Source organism: Amblyraja radiata, chromosome 39, assembly GCF_010909765.2.
Source record: "Amblyraja radiata isolate CabotCenter1 chromosome 39, sAmbRad1.1.pri, whole genome shotgun sequence".
Lineage (NCBI taxonomy): Eukaryota > Metazoa > Chordata > Chondrichthyes > Rajiformes > Rajidae > Amblyraja > Amblyraja radiata.
In genome coordinates, this window is record NC_045994.1 from 17,772,400 (window position 1) to 17,779,075 (window position 6,676).

The 6,676-nt window shown below is 45.0% G+C and overlaps 1 long non-coding RNA gene across 1 annotated transcript in view; it reads left to right on the forward strand.

Annotated features, from left to right (window-relative positions):
• Positions 1-5,729, forward strand: part of LOC116967385 — a 12,451-nt gene extending 6,722 nt beyond the window's left edge. Inside the window, exons 2-3 of the long non-coding RNA XR_004410211.1 lie at positions 4,118-4,123; positions 5,720-5,729. This is a non-coding gene — a long non-coding RNA (uncharacterized LOC116967385). The remainder of the gene's footprint in view (positions 1-4,117; positions 4,124-5,719) is intronic.
• The last annotated feature ends 947 nt before the right edge of the window (positions 5,730-6,676 follow it).

Here is a 6,676-nt window from a genome sequence, read left to right on the forward strand (position 1 = left end):
AATTTAATTTAATTTAATTTACTGGCTTTACCTTGCACTAAACGTTATTCCCTTATCATGTATCTGTACCCTGTAAATGGCCCGATTGTAATCATGTATTGTCTTTCCGCTGACTGGATAGCACGCAACAAAAGCTGTTCATTATACCTCGGTACACCTGACAATAAACTAAAACGAAAATTAAAAAACTAAAGGAAAACATTTGTCTTCATCAAACCACAACAGCTTCATGGTTCTCAACATGTCTGCCCAGAAATTCATCCCAATTTTCCCAAATGGTTAATAGCAAACACTTTATAGGGTTGTAATGTTCTTTTGACTTCAAAACACCAGCCCAGCCATAAATATATTTAACATTACTAACTGGAGATGAATTACTTTGTAAGGATTAAAAATGTTTAAAAACACATGGTATAGAGGTTATACAAATGCATTATATTGGGACAGTATTCCTATTAGGTCTGAAGAAGACTCTCGAACTGAAACGTCACCCATTCCTTCTCTCCAGAATTGCTGCCCGTCCCGCTGAGTTACTCCAGCGTTTTGTGTTTATTTCCTATTTTGTATCTTTTCCTCTTTACCTTGTTGGTCAAAATTGTCCCAAGTTCAAAATTCAGCAGATTCGAAGGAACCGAAACTGAGGAAAAATCTATATAATGGTAAATGAAAGGACAGTACATCAGTAGACAATTTTACCACTAAAATCTCTTCCTTGTCAGGTGGATGTAAGTCAAACTGGAAATTCACTATTACCTGTCTTTGTGGAACATTTACGATGTCTAAGATGTGCAAACCTGTCAAAACAAAAGCCATGGAGCCCAATTGGCCTATCCAACATTGGGAATGCAGTCTTGGGCCCCAAGTCCCTGCAAGTCCACTTCCAGGCCCTGTTTAAATGTGATGAGGACTTCTGCCTTCCGCTTCCTTTGCGGCAATGAGTTGAGATGCAGAGCTGGAGCAAGGTGGAGGATCAGGAACCGTGGAACACAGAAGGGAATCTAACTCTCTCTCGTGGACGAACACTTGACTCAGCACACGGCCAGATTTTAATGCGAAATGTCGGAGAAGTAAACTCTACTTGGAATATGTGGCTTGTAAAATGACAAACAATCTGGACTTGTATTTGTTGATGTTCAGAAGAATCACGGGCGATTTTATTGAAACATATTAGATGCTGAGGGGTGTTGATTGGGTTGGACAACCATGAGGGTGTTTACTCTTGTGGGAAAATCTGAAGCAGTTTTACAATAAATTTGAGCCCATTTATGGCAGAGATAAGATAAATGATTTTATTTCACAGTTGCCTGAAAGAGGTATCACAGCTGAGAGGGTGATGGAAAGGGCATTTGGCACGCTGGCCTTCATTAGTAAAGGCTTTCAGTATATAAGCTGTGACATTCTGTAGCAGTTGTGCAAGCCATTGGCTAGGCTCCTCTTGGAGTATTAGGTTCAGTTTTGGTCAACTTTCTATAGGAAAGATCCTATTAAGCTTGAAAGAAAGCAGAAAAGATTTAAGAATGTAGTTAGGGGGGCTATGAGAGGATGCTGTTCATAGACTTCAGTTCAGCCTTCAGGACGATAGTCCCCACCAGACTTGCTGAGAAGCTGCTGGAATTGGGGCTCAACACCCCCCTGTGTGCCTGGGTCCTGGACTTTCTCACCGCCAGGCCCCAGGTAGTCAAGATGGAAGGAAATACATTGAAGTCCCTCACCCTGAGCACAGGATCCCCCCAGGGTTGTGTCTTCAGCCCCCTATTGTACTCCCTGTACACACATGACTGTGTGGCCAGGTTCAGCTCCAACTCAATAATTAAGTTTGCTGATGACACTGTGGTGGTGGGCCTGATCGATAATGATGAGAAGGCCTACCGGGAGGAGGTGGCTGATCTGGCACTCTGGTGTCAGGACAACAGCCTCCTCTTGAATGCCACAAAAACTAAGGAGCTGATCGTGGACTTTAGGAGGGCACATCATCCGAGGACGTACACTCCATTGAAGATAAATGGGGATACTGTGGATAGGGTGAGCTGCTCTAAATACCTGGGAGTCCACATCTCTGAGGATCTGACATGGACATCACACGCCGCAGCACTCGTGAGTAAGGCAAGGCAGCGCCTTTACCACCTCAGGCAATTGAGGAAATTCAGAGTGTCACTGAGGATCCTCCAGTGCTTCTACTCAGCGGCTGTGGAAAGCATCTTGTCTGGAAACATCACAATTTGGTTTGGGAACTGCTCTGTCCAAGACACAGAAGGTAGTTGAGGCCAGTTCATTGGCAAAATTTAAGAGGGTTAGATGTGGCCCTTGTGGCTAAAGGGATCAGGGGGTATGGAGAGAAGGCAGGTACAGGATACTGAGTTGGATGATCAGCCATGATCATATTGAATGGCGGTGCAGGCTCGAAGGGCCGAATGGCCTACTCCTGCACCTATTTTCTATGTCTATGTCTATGACAAGGAGGCTCTGCAGAGAGTAGTGCGTTCGGCCGAACGCACTATGGGAACTTCACTCGCCCCCTTGCAGGAACTATACATCAGGAGGTGCAACTCCGGAGTCAACAAGATCATGGGAGACCCCTTCCACCCCAGCAACGGACTGTTCCAGCTGCTACGGTCAGGCAAACGCCTCCGTTGCCATGCTGTGAGAATGGAGAGGTTGAGAAGGAGTTTCTTCCCAGAGGCCATTAGGACTGTAAACTCCTATCTCACCAGGGACTAACTTACTGAACCATTTACCATGTGGTGTATTTTTAAACTTGCTGTTTTTTTCTTTTTTTTCCTCCCACAAATATGTAATATGTGATTCAGTTCCATTCTGTTTTGTAGTTTTTTTGCACAATCCGCGAGCATTGCCACTTTTCATTTCACTGCACATCTTGCATGCGTATGTGACGAATAAACTTGACTTGACTTGACTTGACTTGAGGACGCGTAAATAGTTCTCTCACAGATGAACCATTCACCTCCCAACCTAAACATTTAGTGTTTAAGAAGGAACTGCAGATGCTGGAAAATGGAAGGTACACAAAAATGCTGGAGAAACTCAGCAGATGCAGCAACATCTAGATGCTGCTGCACCCGCTGAGTTTCTCCAGCATTTTTGTGTACCCTAAACATTTAGTGTTTTGTTCTCTTTCGCACTACCTTGATGGATGGATGTACTCACTGTATGTACGATATGATCTCCCTCTCGAAGGAATGCAAAACAAAGTTCTTAGTGTCTCTCGGTACACAGGACAATTTAGAAAGTATCCAGACAGGCAGATGAATTGCCAAGACGTATATGGCTCTGGGTAACACACACACTGCCTGAAACGGTATTGGACCAGTATTGGAGACAAGATTGGAGGCACAAGGCAGTGTCTCCACAACACACTGAATGTTCACTCTGACCACGTTGCCAAACCAGCCTCCTGTTTACATTGTACCTTATTCTAATTCACTTTTCCACAACTAATCTCATTGATACTAGATTCTGCCTGAGAGACGAAGGAAACGGGCTTCAACGTGTTATAGTGTGAATGATAGGCAGCTGAAAGCACATTCAATAGCAAATTTGAAAAGGTATGAGATCAGTAATTGCAGGAAGAAAAAACTACAGCTGAGCAGGGACAGACATAAAACTCTGGAGTAACTCAGCAGGACAGGCAGCATCTCCGGAGAGAAGGAATGACTAAAGGTTTAGGTCGGAACCTTTCTTCAGTCCTGTAATGTCACCTCTTCCTATTCTCCAGAGATGCTGCCAGTCCTCCCATCAGTCTGAAGAAGGGTTTTGGCCCGAAACGTTGCCTATTTCCTTCGCTCCATAGATGCTGCTGCACCCGCTGAGTTTCTCCAGCATTTTTGTCTACCTTCGATTTTCCAGCATCTGCAGTTCCTTCTTAAACACTCGCTGACTGTCCCGCTGAGTTACTCCAGCTTTTTGTGTCTATCTTTGTTTTAAACCAGCATCTGCAGTTCCTTCCTACACATGATTGAACAGGGAATTGGGACTGACTGGGGCATTGTGCAATGGTCCGCTGATTCACACTCACTAGGTGACCAGTTGTGTAGGTGACACTCCAGGTGATGCTCTTGCAATATCCCATTGCACCACTTGGTGGCGACCTACATGTAAGGTTGATGTCCAGAAGGTGTCGGTGAGGAGTGAGTTTGTGACATGACCAGCCTGCAGTCTATTGAACGTTGCTCTTTAGCCACATGGTGGCAAGAATGAGCTTGTTATTGGAGCACAAACATCTGCAATGTTTCTGGAGAGTTGTGGCTTTTATGTTCGTTTAGCAGCTGTGTCATGTTTCCACAATGGCCCTTTCATTCTAATCACCAGCAGTAGACTGGAGTTTCACAGTTCTGTTATAGGTGACATTATTAAACACTTCTTCCAGGTAAGCTGGCCTTGGGCAAGTGATCTATAAACCTCACCTTACCACGTAGAATCCCTTTCACATTCATAAGGTTCATTTTAATGTTGCAATCTCACCTATAACCAGTCCATATGCTTTATTCGTGTTTAGCCTGTGCCCTGTACTACACATCCACTGTATTGTTCTGGCTGTAGTCAACACTTCTTACATTCCTGGCCAATTTGATGCCACTTTTTCCAATTCCATCTCTATCTTTCCACTTTCATCACCACCTTTTGTCCACTTCATTATTCCATCTTGCTCTCGTTCCATTGCACGCCTTGTTCTCATTTCACTTCCGGCCAATTTATAATTCCATAGACAGACACAAAAAGCTGGAGTAACTCAGCGGGTCAGGCAGCATCTGTGGAGAACATGGATAGGTGACGTTTCACAGAGTGCTGGAGTAACTCAGCGGGTCAGGCAGCATCTGTGGAGAACATGGATAGGTGACGTTTCACAGAGTGCTGGAGTAACTCAGCGGGTCAGGCAGCATCTGTGGAGAACATGGATAGGTGACGTTTCACAGAGTGCTGGAGTAACTCAGCGGGTCAGGCAGCATCTGTGGAGAACATGGATAGGTGACGTTTCACAGAGTGCTGGAGTAACTCAGCGGGTCAGGCAGCATCTGTGGAGAACATGGATAGGTGACGTTTCACAGAGTGCTGGAGTAACTCAGTGGGTCAGGCAGCATCTGTGGAGAACATGGATAGGTGACGTTTCACAGAGTGCTGGAGTAACTCAACGGGTCAGGCAGCATCTGTGGAGAACATGGATAGGTGACGTTTCACAGAGTGCTGGAGTAACTCAGCGGGTCAGGCAGCATCTATGGAGCTAAGGAAATAGGCAACGTTTCGGGCCGAAACCCGGAAGGGTTTCGGCCCGAAACGTTGCCTATTTCCAGAAGGATTTTGGCCCGAAACGTTGCCTATTTCCTTCGCTCCATAGATGCTGCTGCACCATAACTCAGCGGGTCAGGCAGCATCTGTGGAGAACATGGATAGGTGACGTTTCACAGAGTGCTGGAGTAACTCAGCGGGTCAGGCAGCATCTGTGGAGAACATGGATTGGTGACGTTTCACAGAGTGCTGGAGTAACTCAGCGGGTCAGGCAGCATCTGTGGAGAACATGGATAGGTGGCTTTTTTCGTCAGGATCCTTCATCAGACCAGTTGATGATGGCAACTCTCTGCTTTGAACTTTCAGTTGAAAATGAATCAGAGAATCAGCAGATTTCACCACATAGTAAAGGAGGTTTAGTTTTGTCATTTTAAACGGAGTTTCCTGATGGTTCAATTTGTGAAGATCTACGTGCAAGACCACTGATTCATTGAACAGAGCCTCATCCCCACTGTATCCTGAGATACGCACTCTCTGCTGGGACAGCAGGCTATTCTGATTCCTGGAAAATTAACCAGGATACCGTGTTTTTATTCCCACTCTGCCTCCTCCTTGGGCACAGGAATTGAGAATGAGTTTGTGTTCAAGGAAACAATATCCTCACCTGAGTGCCCATGTGAGTGAAATTTTGAACAACTGTCTGTGTTTGTGTGTTTGTATGCTAGGGTGTGTCTATGGTGACAGGGAGACAAAACTGGAAAATATAGATATTTACCCTTGTTTTTTTATTGACCACAGACTGACATGGTTTGTATAATACCCACCAGACCAGCTGATCTCAGCAGCATTGAGAACGTTGTTAGTGTACCTAATCCTCATATACCCGGACATTGTCTTAGCTCCCTCCCACATTGCCATGCACTCATCTGAAACTGGCTCCCGGTCTCTGGAATTCTCTATCCCAGAAGGTTATGGATGCTGGATCATTGGGGAGTGTTTAAAGAGGAAGTAGATACATCTCTGAAAAGATCAGGGAATTGAGGGCTTTGGTGAACTGGCACAGGAGAGGAGATGAGGTCTGGGACAGTTCAGCCATGATCATGTTGCATTAGGGTAGACTCGAGACAAAGTATACTAACTCTTACATCCTTATAAGATAGACACAAAAAGCTGGAGCAACTCAGCGGGTCAGCTTTTTACTCCAGTCTATCTTCGGTTTAAACCAGCATCCACAGTTCTACCCTGCATCTGATGACCTGATGGTTTTTTGAGTTTCACTAGGTTTCTAGAATCCGAACCTTTCAGTGTCGAGGTGGGCAGAGTTACATTGAGCTTTTTTTGTAAGGAGAGGGTTAAACTCAGACAACACATCAAGTGATTCATCGAGTTGCCCACAGAATAATATTAGTTTCAATGTTGTTTTAAGTTGACATGT